The sequence below is a fragment of the Rattus norvegicus genome, chromosome 11, assembly GCF_036323735.1.
Source record: "Rattus norvegicus strain BN/NHsdMcwi chromosome 11, GRCr8, whole genome shotgun sequence".
NCBI lineage: Eukaryota > Metazoa > Chordata > Mammalia > Rodentia > Muridae > Rattus > Rattus norvegicus.
Window position 1 is genome coordinate 55,289,438 of NC_086029.1, and position 16,965 is coordinate 55,306,402.

The window sequence follows — 16,965 nt, forward strand, 5'->3', positions numbered from 1 at the left end:
ATCCTAATCTTTTCTGGCTCAGAAAAGATAGATGGTAAAATCTTAATTATTGCTTTTTCTAATTTATCACAAAATGAATAAAACTTCTTAGTGGAAAGTATTGAAAAGTTCTTTGTATACTGTTCTTATACTTACAATAAGCCATCATATCTGCGTATAGGTTGATCGGTTCTAATTTGGCTGGTTAGCTAAAAAAAAAATTGCCTAAATTAATAATGCCCAATGAAATTTCAGTAGGACTGAATGTCCTCACTGGAGACTTTATTAGAAATTTGGCCCTTGGAGATGGGGAATTGAGTAAGTTCAGTAACAGCAAATGACTTTCCTTTCTGTGCAAACAAACTACAAAGTACATCATGAGGAGTAGATAAAAATTTCTGGAAACTTCTCAGGACATGACAAGAGCATTAGTACTAAGTAACTGATTTGGGATAGAAATAATGTTGCAGGAAAGAGTAGAATGTATCCTTCAATTACAATTATCCATGTACATCAATATCACTATAATTCTGAACTTTAAGATCTAAGTAGCTAGATACCTCATTCCTGCTTATCTTTCTATTTTTAATTTTTCATATTTATCTCTAACTATGTTCTATTTCTTATGACAGAAGGTAACCTCTATGAGAATAGAATGTATAATCATGATAGTACATAATTATAGAAATTACTATACAGAAATTATTATGTAATTGAATGATTAAACAGTAAAATGCATGGTGCTTAATTTGGAGTTCTGAAAATGAATACTATTCAAGTTTTAAATTTGGCAAAACAAATTCCTAAATGTGCAGGAATGTTAGGAACAGGTTGTTTTCTGAGACACCTTTTTTTGACTGGCTCACATATTTTAAAGACAAGAGGAGAATAGGGGACAAACAACAACTGTCTGTTTCTGTGGTCCAACCAACAGAGGAGGCTTCACCTCAAAATTCTGACAAGCTTTCACTTAGTATCAAAGTTAGACGAAACCACATATAACATCACTATAAATGGGAAAAATACAAAGCAATTTCATTACTATCCCAAGTGAGACAGGGCTGTTCATTATTCCTGCTAATTTTCAATGTGGTGCTTGAAGAACTAGTTACAGCAATAAGCCAAGATGGAGAAATAAAATAAGGTATGCAAATAGGAAGAGAAGAAGTCAAATAATCCCTATTTGTAGATAGTATTATATTATACATCAAACACCCAGAAGTTCCAAAGCTTCAGAAGTAATCAGCATTTTAATCAAAGAAGCAGGATACAAAATCAACTTACAGAAACCAGCAGACTTCCTATGTGCCAATAATAAACATGCAAAGATTGAGAGAATGGAAAAACTCTCATTCTTAATAGCCTCGAAAAAATAAATAAAATATCTAGGAATAGCCCAAACCAAGGAAGAGAAAGACTTCTAAAATTAAGACCTTAAATATATGGAGATATTGAAGAAGGCACTAGAAGATGGAAACACCTCCCATGTTTATGGATTGGTAGAACTAATATTGTGAAAACAGTCATCCTACCAAAGGTAATTCACACATCAAAATTCCCATGGCGTTCTTTGTAGAAAAAAAAATTATAAACTTCATATGGAAACACAAAAGGCCCCAGATAACCAAACAATCGTCAGCAAATGTAACAATTGTGGAGACATTACTGTACTCGATCTCAAGTTATATTATGAAGCTATAATAATATAGCCACATGCTAGTGGCCCAAAAACCACAAACATCCATTACTCTTCTTTGTACCATGGCCACAAGTTGAGTAATTTGTTGTACTATACACTGCTACACTGATGGACTCCCTCACCATGGCCCTGAATCAAAATTGTCAACCAGTCATGAACTGAAGCCTCCCAACTATGAGCCAAATTGTATTGATACTAAATGTGACCATTCAGGGAATCTCTAATAATGGTTATCAGCTCACTACTATGGTAATTAACAACAACAAAAAGGTGAAAAACTGAGATTAGAGATCACTAAGGAATCAACACTGGGGAGAAAAAGCCATGTTTGGAGGAAAAGGTTTTCAAGATGCTGCTTCTAGTTTTCAATTATTCCTCTTTTTTTTTTTTTTTTGCAAATTATAGCACAAATTATTCCAAAGTATTCCAATTTGCAATAATTTCCAAATTAGCAATTATTTTAGTAAGTAAGGGTATGAAGGATATTGTAACTTCAGAGAAGATTCTGAAATTGCGTTTCGACATTTAAAAGAGATAAGAACGGTTCAACCTCTGTTCACACCACACTTTCTTCCTGCAGAAGTAGCAATCCTAACTCAGCTACAAGTTTCACTCTGAAATTTTTGCTGACCAACTAGTAATTTTTTCCTTTCTCACTTCCTATTTTTAAATCGAAATGGTAAACAGCATAAGCTTATTTCCTTTCTGAGCCTTTCAAATTGGCTTCAAAAGAAGTGTGTGTCTTATTTGCTATGTCTCAAAGGATATAAGTAATTACTTCAATTTAGTTTGCATACAAAGTTGAGTAGATTGGGTCTCTCAGGCTATGCTCTGATGTCAATGCCACGTAAATCTCCTTGGAATTATTTTGAATATTTGAATAATTCTCTACCAACAGCATGCACACATAGTCTCCTAAATGGCCAAGTGAACAGAAATTTATACTGGACCCCCTTAGCCACATCAGGCAAACAATCAGCATCTATACAATTCTCATCAGAGAAAGCCAGGTGAGAGGATTTTAAATGTGTTTTTCTAGAAATCGTAACTCCTTGAAACATTCTTTAAGCTAGAGTTGTCTTTCCTTGTGATTAGAATTGCTCAATTTTAAGTTATTAAAACTACGCTTCCCACACATCTTTTGTCTAAATTCTAGGTAAAGGATCACCATTCATTCGTGTCATTTCTCAATCCAAGACATCCCCACACTTAACTAATTAAAGAAGTATTTTATACTACTATGAGAGTACATTTGAAATGTTTTGAGATCATTTTAAAATAATAATATCATGGTACTTTTGACTTTCTGCCTAGCATTTAATTTTTCTGTTTGGGGCACTCTGTATGTATATTAGGAAAGTTTCATGAAAAATAAGTAATTTTACACCAGACTATTTTTTTTTAATTCTCAATGAAACTTGAGAGAGTTTTCTAGCTTATCTTAGGATTCTTAGAGAAGTGCCAATGTAAATGTTGTTTGTATCAATTTGGAAGTTGGAGAAAACCATTAAGCTGACACACAAAAAAAAATGTATTTAGTAGAGAAATTATGTAAATTATACATATCTATGTATAGTGTGTGTGTGTGTGTGTGCATGTGCATGTGCATGTGTCATACACTCCTTTTCAGTATTATTCCTGAGGGTTTCTTCTTAAAGAAATCTAAGATTTAAAGCTCGGAAATACTTCCAGTAAACCAAAAACTAAGCGCCTTGTTTCTGCTGCTGCAGAACTTGTCCTCTGTCCCTGAGTTTAGAGTCTAGCTACGGTCAGTAACTATCCAAAACTCTGTTCCTGTGGAAACCAACCACCCATCAAACAAGCAAACAGCAACAAAAACATAACACATGGTAAATGCCCAACAAATCTTAAACCAATGTAATGTGTAAAAGAAATATAAAATGTGAATTTTTAATAAGTGTAAGAACTATATAATTAAGAAATACCATGATAACACTAAGCCCTGGAAAAACTGAAAGTTAGCCTCAAGGAGATACTGTTTCCACAGAGGAAAGTGATTACTTCTTAACTACCCTATGTAAGTGTGTTCCTCCATACTTAGGAGGCACACCAGGACCTGTGTAAGTTGTTACATCTCACTGCCAGTATCATCCTTAAGTTGCTCACTGGCTCTGTTATGAGGTCATCCTCCATAAACCTGTGATGTGCAGAAAATACCAGTGGTCTCTCAAAGATTTCTGTAGACATGTCAAGGTTACAGAATACTGCAGAACTCTGAGTATGACATTTACTTGTTAACATTTTTTTCCTGATTTTCAAAGTAATAGTTAATTAAATAAATATTCTTGGCAGTAATTGTATAATATGCTATCATGTGGGTGACTGACATTTCCTAATTGTGCATACCACTTAGTTGAAATGCTGTTCTCGCTACTAATAAAATCACAGTGGGAGTCATTACTTGTAACCCTTTGCTTGCATTTTTTTTATTTTTAGATAGGTTCATCACTAATAGTCAAAATGCGTAAACACTTAGGCATCTCAAACTTCTACTACCAAATAATTTTCCAGGGATTCCACCAATTTGCAGAAATACAGCTAAGTTTCCATTCCATATTGAACAGAACTCAAATATTATCATTTCTTCTTTTAAAAAAACTTTCTGTCTCAGTAGACAAAATGATTAAACATATCACTGTTTCAAGTAAGGAACTCAATGGCTTCTGATTTATTAAAACATTAGTGTTGATGTCATTCACTTATTTGCCAACTATCCTGTTAATTTGTAAGCTTTATATAAAAAAGAACTATTAAAAAACATTTATTTATTTATTTGGGCATGTGATTTCATGAATTTTTACCCATACATGGGGAATTTATCAATTGCAACCCTTAAGATTTTTCAAATTTCTTCTGATCACATTTAGACTTATTTATACACATAAAAGTTGAATGTGTTTTACACTGCAAGCACAGTGACATCACAAATAAGCTGGGAGTCCTAAAACAGACCTTATTCTCCACTCCTCCCTTTCACCTTTCTCTGTGTGTCTTTCTTTGTCTGTCTTTTCTCGCACTATCTCTTGCTATTCTTTGTGCTTCACTGCTCCCTCTCATCTCTGTGTTTGTGTGTGTGTGTGTGTGTGTGTGTGTGTGTGTGTGTCTGTGTCTGTGTGTCTGTGTGTCTGTCTGTGTGTTGTTTTTCTGTATTCTGCTACTATTTGTCTTATTATCTCTCTCTTGTTTTCTCTGTCACCTGTATGACTGTGCACTCATTGCTCTCTCTAACCCCTGTATACGTGTGTCTGTCTGTCTGTCTTTTGGTCTCTTGCTACTCTATGTCTCAATCTGTCTCTCTTGCTTTTCTCTCTGTGTTACCTGTATGACTGTGCATACCAATGCTCAGAAAAAGAATACTTTGCAGATATCCCGTTACCTGAAGAATTTTATTGTTTGCATATACTTCAAGAACAGTCTAAATATTAAAAAGTTATGAAAGAGAAAATCCCTAAGCATATATAAATAAAAATAATTTTGAAGTACATTACGCATAACACAATTTACCATTGTAGCCAATGTAACTGTGTAGTGCACGGTGTTAGGTGCGTTTATTTTGTGCAGCTGTGACCACTCCTCATCTGCAGTATTCCATCTTCCCAAACGGAAAGTGGGTGCTCATTAAACCAGATAGCTCTGTTCCCAGTTCCCTCAAGAATCACCACTCTCACTATGAATTTGTCTATTGTAGGTATGTCACTTAAATAAAATTATGGAACGTGTCCATTGTGTCTCCCTTCCTTTTAGTCTTTTATTTTTAGTCTTAAATTTTGCCTATGTTGCAATGTTGCTATTCTTATCCCTTTATAAGAATGACTAATATTCCATTTTATGTATATACACTTTCTATCCATTCATCTGTCTATGCACATCTGAATTCTTGCCACCTCTTGGATACCGTGCATAGTGCTGCTATCGATATTGTAACAATGATAGTCTTCTAAACAGTATACTTAGCTATTACAAATACAGATGTTGAATTTGTTTGAAACAGCAATGTTAGATATATTATAAAATTATAAAGTAATTTCCTGAGGCATATTTGTCCTATTTATAAGTAAATGAATACAATCTATGTGAACACAATATGAAGTTTTTCATGCAAATGTGATGGGACAGTGTTTAATAGACAGAAGTAAAAGGAGTAGCTTAACCAAGGAATGTACTTTGGTGATGAAACCACTTACCTAGCATATACAACACAATGGGTTCAATCTCTAGCCTGGCAAAGAAATAATAATTATGCCATGAATTGGGCAATGCAGCTCAAATCCAACTGACATGTTGTGGTACTACTTAAGATGTGTCTCCTCCTTTGAACCGAAGAGAACTCAAATATGTTTGAGGCACACAATAAACTAGTACTTTATTCCCAACTTTATTTGTTTCAGAGAATCAGAAATGCTTAAAGAAAATCACACCATGAAGTGTAAGTTTACCCTCACAGGATTTACAGACCATCCTGAAATGAAGGCCCTTCTGTTTGCGGTATTCTTTATCATCTATCTGATTACCATGGTAGGGAATATGGGCCTAGTGATTCTGATTTCCAGAGAACGTTCTCTTCACACCCCAATGTACATCTTTCTGGGCCACCTGGCTCTCATAGATTCTTGTTGTGCTTGTGCTATTACCCCTAAGATGTTGGAGAACTTTTTCTCTGAGACTGGAATAATTTCTCTTTATGAGTGCATGGCACAGTTTTATTTTCTGTGCACTGTTGAAACTGCAGACTGCTTTCTTCTGGCAGCCATGGCCTATGACCGCTATGTGGCCATATGCAACCCCCTGCAGTACCATACCATGATGTCCAAGAAACTCTGCCTTCAGATGACCGTGGGAGCCTTCATAGCTGGTAACCTGCATTCCATGATTCATGTGGGGCTATTATTTAGACTAGCATTCTGTGGGTCTAATCAAATCAACCACTTTTATTGTGATATTCTTCCTTTGTACAGACTCTCCTGTGTTGACCCCTATATCAACGAGCTTGTGCTGTTTGTCTTTTCAGGCTCTATCCAAGTCTTCACAATAGGCTGTGTGCTCGTATCTTACCTTTACATTGTTTTAACAATTTTCCAGATGAAATCCAAAGAGGGAAGGGTGAAAGCCTTCTCCACCTGTGCGTCCCATTTTCTGTCTGTTTCACTATTCTAGGGATCTCTTTTCTTCATGTACATTAGACCAAATTTGCTAGAAGAAGGGGATAAAGATATACCGGCTGCTATTTTGTTTACAATAGTGGTTCCCTTACTAAACCCATTTATTTATAGCCTGAGAAATAAAGAAGTAAAGAATGTCTTGCAGAAAATTCTGCAGAAAAAAATAATCTCAAGGAATTTTAGACAAGCATCAGCTATAGTGTAAAAACTCAATTCAGCAGAAGCATCACATGAAGGAAGTTACACAGGGGAAATGCTTTGGAAACTTTATGCAAAAATGTTAAAGTCCATAACGCTCTCTTAAGCAGCGGTATGCAGGGTGGAAATATAGGTAAAATATCACATTGGGATGGATCTTAAAAGAAAATAGGAAAAATGAAAAGTAAACTTTGAAATTCAAATATCCAAACAGTCTGCTGCTAGACTCGTGGCCTTTATCCATGTTGGGGACAGTAAACATCCAAAAGACAACAAGAACTTGCAGCTAAAATATAAACTTCGATCATATAAGCATTTATAATCAACTCATTTGAATAGCTTGGAGCATGAGCACTTGGGTAAACTACAGGACATTAGAACCTGTGAAATGTCACCAGATTAAGCTACTTAAAAGCAGGAGCAACAAAATTTTGGTAGGTGAAGATGGGGAACTCTTCTAAGAACATTAGGTGAGTACTACTCTGTTGAAGATGGATTAAATATAGAAATGGATGCATGCCACAGAGGTGAACATTATGTGTGTATATCAAAGTTCTTTTCAGACTAAATGGCTAATTCAAATTGTTAATTTTTAGAGAGGCTGGCCTTAAAATGTTTTTTATTCTCATGTATATGTACATAGTTTCAATAAGACAAAATTCTAGACAATTAAACCATATAAAAAAATTTGAGAAGTGTCAAATAATTAAGCCAAAATTTTCTGTACCTCCTCATGAGAGATGAGGAAGGGGGATTTAACAGTGGAAATAGTACTTTGTGGCTATCATATGTGCACACAAAAAAAGTATTGGGGAAATAAAATGTGAATAGGGATTATCTTTTAAAAATCCTTTTTGTGAAAAATAGCAAAATATAGAGTAGAAGTAGAATCTATTGATACTAATGTGTCATCATAAAATAACCATTTTCCAATTATCACAACACACATTTGTTGAGATCTTGCCGTGTGGAATGTGTAAGTGATTAATACATCAGTCAATCTTGTTAACAGAACAACTGCCAGTAATTTTGTTACTAACACTGTATCATAGATGACACATATCAGGTAACACAAAGTTCTTCCTTCCCCCTGCTCTCTTGATGCTCTGGAGTCACAGCTAAATGCCCAGAAATAGTTGTCACAATATAATAGTCAATACACCCAGCCACCAAGGGTGAAATATAGGGGGAAAACAAAAATGTTTCTAGTTCTCTAAACTCATGAATAAGTAAAACATCTTGTGTCTATAAAGATCTAGGAAAACTAATGTAGTATTTTTCACTTATATATTTCAGGATTTTCTTGGTCATTTGAAATTAAACACAGCAATTTAGGATTCATCCAATGTCTATCTGAGCAATGTGTGTCCTACTTTTTTTCATAAACTATAACAAAGCTATGGTGATCAATCTGAAATATGCTGACAGAAAAATAGACACAAAATATCGAAATATGGAACAGTATCCCTAAATAAACCCATGCACTATTGAGCAATTTATTTTGGATAAAGGTACCAAGAGCATACAGTAAGGATATACTAGTCTTCCAGCAAATAGCATAGGAACTGCTGAATATTCACATAAATTCCGTTTAAATTGGGTCATCTCATGCCATGTATAAAAACACAAATACAAATGAGTTACCTCATTAGATGTAAGTCCTAAAACCTGGCAGAGAAGGAGAGAGAGAAAACACAATGGCATTTCTTCAGACAAAGATTTTCTTATGACAGCAAAAGCATGCATGATAAAGATTAGTAAAATTGAATCAAATTAAAAGACTTATGGATATAAAATTCTAGTTAAGAGTGAAGAGGAAGACAAACAACTCAACAGTGAGAAAATGAATGCTTTGCGACACACCTGACAATGGAACTGAATAAAAACAGCTCAAAGGGAAGGATGTGAGGGCCAAGTAAATGTATTAAAGATGCTTTGTGTCAACAAATATCTACTAGGGAAGGGGAAAAGGACAGAATGGACTTAAGGTGTAGAAAAGATAAGAGAAAGTGAACTGGAAAGAATGTAGCGGGAAGAGTGTTTTATCCTGACAAGAATATAAATTAATATAGCCATTTAAGAAATTAATGTGACACACAAATTCATGAAGTGTTCCATAGTTTTTCATCATCCTTAGTCATCAGAGAAATACAAATCAAAACAACCCTGAGATTCCACCTCTCAGCAGTCAGAATGGCTAAGATCAAAACTCAGGTGACAGCAGATGCTGGCAAGGATGTGGAGAAAGAGGAACACTCCTCCATTGTTGGTGGGATTGTAAGCTAGTATAACCACTCTGGAAATCAGTCTGGTGGTTCCTCAGAAAATTGGACATAGTACTACCTGAGGACTTAGCTATACCAATCCTGGGCATATACCCAAAAGATGCCCCAACATATAAAAAAGACACGTGCTCCACTATCTTCATAGCAGCCTTATTTATAATAGCCAGAAGCTGGAAAGAACCCAGATGCCCTTCAACAGAGGAATGGATACAGAAAAGGTGGTACATTTACACAATGGAGTACTACTCAGCTATCAAAAACAATGACTTGAGGTGGGCACTCCTGAGGCTGCAGAGCGGAAGAGACCACCAACACTGCTCACCCCTGCCCACATCCCTGGCCCAAGAGGAAACTGTATAAGGCCTCTGGGCTCCCGTGGGGGAGGGCCCAGGAGCGGCAGGACCCCTGCCGGAGACACCGCCGGACCCTGAAGGAAACAGACCGGATAAACAGTTCTCTGCACCCAAATCCCGTGGGAGGGAGAGCTAAACCTTCAGAGAGGCAGACAGGCCTGGGAAACCAGAAGAGACTGCTCCCTGCACACACATCTCGGACGCCAGAGGAAAAAGCCAAAGACCATCTGGAACCCTGGTGCACTGAAGCTCCCGGAAGGGGCGGAACAGGTCTTCCTGGTTGCTGCCGCTGCAGAGAGCCCCTGGACAGCACCCCACGAGCAAACCTGAGCCTCGGGACCACAGGTAAGACCAAATTTTCTGCTGCAAGAAAGCTGCCTGGTGAACTCAAGACACAGGCCCACAGGAACAGCTGAAGTCCTGTAGAGAGGAAAAACTACACGCCCGAAAGCAGAACACTCTGTCCCCATAACTGACTGAAAGAGAGGAAAACAGGTCTACAGCACTCCTGACACACAGGCTTATAGGACAGTCTAGCCACTGTCAGAAATAGCAGAACAAAGTAACACTAGAGATAATCTGATGGCCAGAGGCAAGCGCAGGAACCCAAGCAACAGAAACCAAGACTACATGCCATCATCGGAGCCCAATTCTCCCACCAAAACAAACATGGAATATCCAAACACACCAGAAAAGCAAGATCTAGTTTCAAAATCATATTTGATCATGATGCTGGAGGACTTCAGGAAAGACCTGAACACACTTAGGGAAGCACAGGAAAACATTAATAAACAAGTAAAAGCCTACAGAGAGGAATCGCAAAAATCCCTGAAAGAATTCCAGGAAAACACAATCAAACAGTTGAAGGAATTAAAAATGGAAATAGAAGCAATCAAGAAAGAACACATGGAAACAACCCTGGATATAGAAAACCAAAAGAAGAGACAAGGAGCTGTAGATACAAGCTTCACCAACAGAATACAAGAGATGGAAGAGAGAATCTCAGGAGCAGAAGATTCCATAGAAATCATTGACTCAACTGTCAAAGATAATGTAAAGCGGAAAAAGCTACTGGTCCAAAACATACAGGAAATCCAGGACTCAATGAGAAGATCAAACCTAAGGATAATAGGTATAGAAGAGAGTGAAGACTCCCAGCTCAAAGGACCAGTAAATATCTTCAACAAAATCATAGAAGAAAACTTCCCTAACCTAAAAAAAGAGATACCCATAGACATACAGGAAGCCTACAGAACTCCAAATAGATTGGACCAGAAAAGAAACACCTCCCGTCACATAATTGTCAAAACACCAAACGCACAAAATAAAGAAAGAATATTAAAAGCAGTAAGGGAAAAAGGTCAAGTAACATATAAAGGGAGACCTATCAGAATCACACCAGACTTCTCGCCAGAAACTATGAAGGCCAGAAGATCCTGGACTGATGTTATACAGACCCTAAGAGAACACAAATGCCAGCCCAGATTACTGTATCCAGCAAAACTCTCAATTAACATTGATGGAGAAACCAAGATATTCCATGACAAAACCAAATTTACACAATATCTTTCTACAAATCCAGCACTACAAAGGATAATAAATGGTAAAGCCCAACATAAGGAGGCAAGCTATACCCTAGAAGAAGCAAGAAACTAATCGTCTTGGCAACAAAACAAAGAGAATGAAAGCACACAAACATAACCTCACATCAAATATGAATATAACGGGAAGCAATAAGCACTATTCCTTAATATCTCTCAATATCAATGGCCTCAACTCCCCAATAAAAAGACATAGATTAACAAACTGGATACGCAACGAGGACCCTGCATTCTGCTGCCTACAGGAAACACACCTCAGAGACAAAGACAGACACTACCTCAGAGTGAAAGGCTGGAAAACAACTTTCCAAGCAAATGGTCAGAAGAAGCAAGCTGGAGTAGCCATTCTAATATCAAATAAAATCAATTTCCAACTAAAAGTCATCAAAAAAGATAAGGAAGGACACTTCATATTCATCAAAGGAAAAAATCAACCAAGATGAACTCTCAATCCTAAATATCTATGCCCCAAATACAAGGGCACCTACATATGTAAAAGAAACCTTACTAAAGCTCAAAACACACATTGCACCTCACACAATAATAGTGGGAGATTTCAACACCCCACTCTCATCAATGGACAGATCATGGAAACAGAAATTAAACAGTGATGTAGACAGACTAAGAGAAGTCATGAGCCAAATGGACTTAACGGATATTTATAGAACATTCTATCCTACAACAAAAGGATATACCTTCTTCTCAGCTCCTCATGGTACTTTCTCCAAAATTGACCATATAATTGGTCAAAAAACGGGCCTCAACAGGTACAGAAAGATAGAAATAATCCCATGCGTGCTATCGGACCACCACGGCCTAAAACTGGTCTTCAATAACAATAAGGGAAGAATGCCCACATATACGTGGAAATTGAACAATGCTCTACTCAATGATAACCTGGTCAAGGAAGAAATAAAGAAAGAAATTAAAAACTTTTTAGAATTTAATGAAAATGAAGATACAACATACTCAAACTTATGGGACACAATGAAAGCTGTGCTAAGAGGAAAACTCATAGCGCTGAGTGCCTGCAGAAAGAAACAGGAAAGAGCATATGTCAGCAGCTTGAGAGCACACCTAAAAGCTCTAGAACAAAAAGAAGCAAATACACCCAGGAGGAGTAGAAGGCAGGAAATAATCAAACTCAGAGCTGAAATCAACCAAGTAGAAACAAAAAGGACCATAGAAAGAATCAACAGAACCAAAAGTTGGTTCTTTGAGAAAATCAACAAGATAGATAAACCCTTACCCAGACTAACGAGAGGACACAGAGAGTGTGTCCAAATTAACAAAATCAGAAATGAAAAGGGAGACATAACTACAGATTCGGAGGAAATTCAAAAAATCATCAGATCTTACTATAAAAACCTATATTCAACAAAATTTGAAAATCTTCAGGAAATGGACAATTTCCTAGACAGATACCAGGTATCGAAGTTAAATCAGGAACAGATAAACCAGTTAAACAACCCCATAACTCCTAAAGAAATAGAAGCAGTCATTAAAGGTCTCCCAACCAAAAAGAGCCCAGGTCCAGACGGGTTTAGTGCAGAATTCTATCAAACCTTCATAGAAGACCTCATACCAATATTATCCAAACTATTCCACAAAATTGAAACAGATGGAGCCCTACCGAATTCCTTCTATGAAGCCACAATTACTCTTATACCTAAACCACACAAAGACACAACAAAGAAAGAGAACTTCAGACCAATTTCCCTTATGAATATCGACGCAAAAATACTCAATAAAATTCTGGCAAACCGAATTCAAGAGCACATCAAAACAATCATCCACCATGATCAAGTAGGCTTCATCCCAGGCATGCAGGGATGGTTTAATATACGGAAAACCATCAACGTGATCCATTATATAAACAAACTGAAAGAACAGAACCACATGATCATTTCATTAGATGCTGAGAAAGCATTTGACAAAATTCAACACCCCTTCATGATAAAAGTCCTGGAAAGAATAGGAATTCAAGGCCCATACCTAAACATAGTAAAAGCCATATACAGCAAACCAGTTGCTAACATTAAACTAAATGGAGAGAAACTTGAAGCAATCCCACTAAAATCAGGGACTAGACAAGGCTGCCCACTCTCTCCCTACTTATTCAATATAGTTCTTGAAGTTCTAGCCAGAGCAATCAGACAACAAAAGGAGATCAAAGGGATACAGATCGGAAAAGAAGAGGTCAAAATATCACTATTTGCAGATGACATGATAGTATATTTAAGTGATCCCAAAAGTTCCACCAGAGAACTACTAAAGCTGATAAACAACTTCAGCAAAGTGGCTGGGTATAAAATTAACTCAAATAAATCAGTTGCCTTCCTCTATACAAAAGAGAAACAAGCCGAGAAAGAAATTAGGGAAACGACACCCTTCATAATAGACCCAAATAATATAAAGTACCTCGGTGTGACTTTAACCAAGCAAGTAAAAGATCTGTACAATAAGAACTTCAAGACACTGAGGAAAGAAATTGAAGAAGACCTCAGAAGATGGAAAGATCTCCCATGCTCATGGATTGGCAGGATTAATATGGTAAAAATGGCCATTTTACCAAAAGCAATCTACAGATTCAATGCAATCCCCATCAAAATACCAATCCAATTCTTCAAAGAGTTAGACAGAACAATTTGCAAATTCATCTGGAATAACAAAAAACCCAGGATAGCTAAAGCTATCCTCAACAATAAAAGGACTTCAGGGGGAATCACTATCCCTGAACTCAAGCAGTATTACAGAGCAATAGTGATAAAAACTGCATGGTATTGGTACAGAGACAGACAGATAGACCAATGGAATAGAATTGAAGACCCAGAAATGAACCCACACACCTATGGTCACTTGATTTTTGACAAAGGAGCCAAAACCATCCAATGGAAAAAAGATAGTATTTTCAGCAAATGGTGCTGGTTCAACTGGAGGGCAACATGTAGAAGAATGCAGATCGATCCATGCTTATCACCCTGTACAAAGCTTAAGTCCAAGTGGATCAAGGACCTCCACATCAAACCAGACACACTCAAACTAATAGACGAAAAACTAGGGAAGCATCTGGAACACATGGGCACTGGAAAAAATTTCCTGAACAAAACACCAATGGCTTATGCTCTAAGATCAAGAATCGACAAATGGGATCTCATAAAACTGCAAAGCTTCTGTAAGGCAAAGGACACTGTGGTTAGGACAAAACGGCAACCAACAGATTGGGAAAAGATCTTTACCAATCCTACAACAGATAGAGGCCTTATTTCCAAAATATACAAAGAACTCAAGAAGTTAGACCGCAGGGAAACAAATAACCCTATTAAAAAATGGGGTTCAGAGCTAAACAAAGAATTCACAGCTGAGGAATGCCGAATGGCTGAGAAACAACTAAAGAAATGTTCAACATCTTTAGTCATAAGGGAAATGCAAATCAAAACAACCCTGAGATTTCACCTCACACCAGTGCGATTGGCTAAGATCAAAAACTCAGGTGACAGCAGATGCTGGCGAGGATGTGGAGAAAGAGGAACACTCCTCCATTGTTGGTGGGATTGCAGACTGGTAAAACCATTCTGGAAATCAGTCTGGAGGTTCCTCAGAAAATTGGACATTGAACTGCCTGATGATCCAGCTATACCTCTCTTGGGCATATACCCAAAAGATGCCTCAACATATAAAAGAGACACGTGCTCCACTATGTTCATCGCAGCCTTATTTATAATAGCCAGAAAATGGAAAGAACCCAGATGCCCTTCAACAGAGGAATGGATACAGAAAATGTGGTACATCTACACAATGGAATATTACTCAGCTATCAAAAACAACGAGTTTATGAAATTCGTAGGCAAATGGTTGGAACTGGAAAATATCATCCTGAGTGAGCTAACCCAATCACAGAAAGACATACATGGTATGCACTCATTGATAAGTGGCTATTAGCCCAAATGCTTGAATTACCCTAGATCCCTAGAACAAACGAAACTCAAGACGGATGATCAAAATGTGAATGCTTCACTCCTTCTTTAAATGAGGAAAAAGAATACCCTTGGCAGGGAAGGGAGAGGCAAAGATTAAAACAGAGACTGAAGGAACACCCATTCAGAGCCTGCCCCACATGTGGCCCATACATATACAGCCACCCAATTAGACAAGATGGATGAAGCAAAGAAGTGCAGACCGACAGGAGCCGGATGTAGATCGCTCCTGAGAGACACAGCCAGAATACAGCAAATATAGAGGCGAATGCCAGCAGCAAACCACTGAACTGAGAATAGGTCCCCTATTGAAGGAATCAGAGAAAGAACTGGAAGAGCTTGAAGGGGCTCGAGACCCCAAAAGTACAACAATGCCAAGCAACCAGAGCTTCCAGGGACTAAGCCACTACCTAAAGACTATACATGGACTGACCCTGGACTCTGACCCCATAGGTAGCAATGAATATCCTAGTAAGAGCACCAGTGGAAGGGGAAGCCCTGGGTCCTGCTAAGACTGAACCCACAGTGAACTAGTCTATGGGGGGAGGGTGGCAATGGGGGGAGGGTTGGGAGGGGAACACCCATAAGGAAGGGGAGGGGGGAGGGGGATGTTTGCCCGGAAACCGGGAAAGGGAATAACACTCGAAATGTATATAAGAAATACTCAAGTTAATAAAAAAAAAAAAAAGTGAAACATCAAAAAAAAAAAAGATTAAAAAAAAAAAAAAAAACAATGACTTTATGAAATTCTTTTTTTTTTCTTTTTTTCGGAGCTGGGGACCAAACCCAGGGCCTTGCGCTTGCTAGACAAGTGCTCTACCACTGAGCTAAATCCCCAACCCCTGACTTTATGAAATTCTTAGGCAAATGGATGGAACTAGAAAATATCATCCTGAGTGAGGTAAATCAGATCACAAAAGAACACACATGGTATGTACTCATTGATAAGTGAATATTAGCCCAAAATCTTGGAATATCCAAGATACAATTCACAGACCATATGAAGCTCAGGAAGAAGGAAGACCAAAATGTGAATGCTTCAGTCCTTTTTAGAAGGAGGAGCAAAATACTCATGGGAGGAAATACAGGGACAAAGGGTGGAACAGAGAGATTGAAGGAAAGGTCATCCAGAGACTGCCCCACCAGGGGATCCATCCCATATGCAGCCATCAAACCCAGTCACTATTGCTGATGCCCAGAAGTGCTTGCTAATAGAAACCTGACATAGCTGTCTCCTGAGAGGTTCTGCCAGAGCCTTACTGATACAGATGGTGATGCTTGCAGCTAACCATTAGACTGAGCACAGAGACCGCTAAAGGAGTTTGCAACCCCATATGAAGAACAACCAGACCCCCCAGAGCTCCCAGGGACTAAATCACCAACAAAAGAGTACACATGGAGGGGCTCATGGCTCCAGTTGCATATGTAGCAGAGGATGGCATTGTCTAGCAACAGTAGGAGGAGAAGCCCTTCCTGTGAAGGCTCATTTCCCCGTGTAAAGGAATGTCGGGGTGGTTAGGTAGGAGCAGGTGGGTGAGAGGGAGAGCATCCTCAGAAGCACGGAGAGAGGCGATGGGAAAGGGGGGAAATGGAAAAGGGGATAACATTGTAAATACGTAAAATATCCAATTAAAAATGGGAGAAAAAGAAATTAGTGTGGAGGACACCAAAAATGAAAAAGAGAGGAACAGAT

The 16,965-nt window shown here is 37.9% G+C and overlaps 1 pseudogene; it reads left to right on the forward strand.

Annotated features, from left to right (window-relative positions):
• The first annotated feature begins 6,097 nt into the window (after nucleotides 1-6,097).
• Or5k1-ps1 (olfactory receptor family 5 subfamily K member 1, pseudogene 1) lies at nucleotides 6,098-7,063 on the forward strand (annotated as a pseudogene).
• The last annotated feature ends 9,902 nt before the right edge of the window (nucleotides 7,064-16,965 follow it).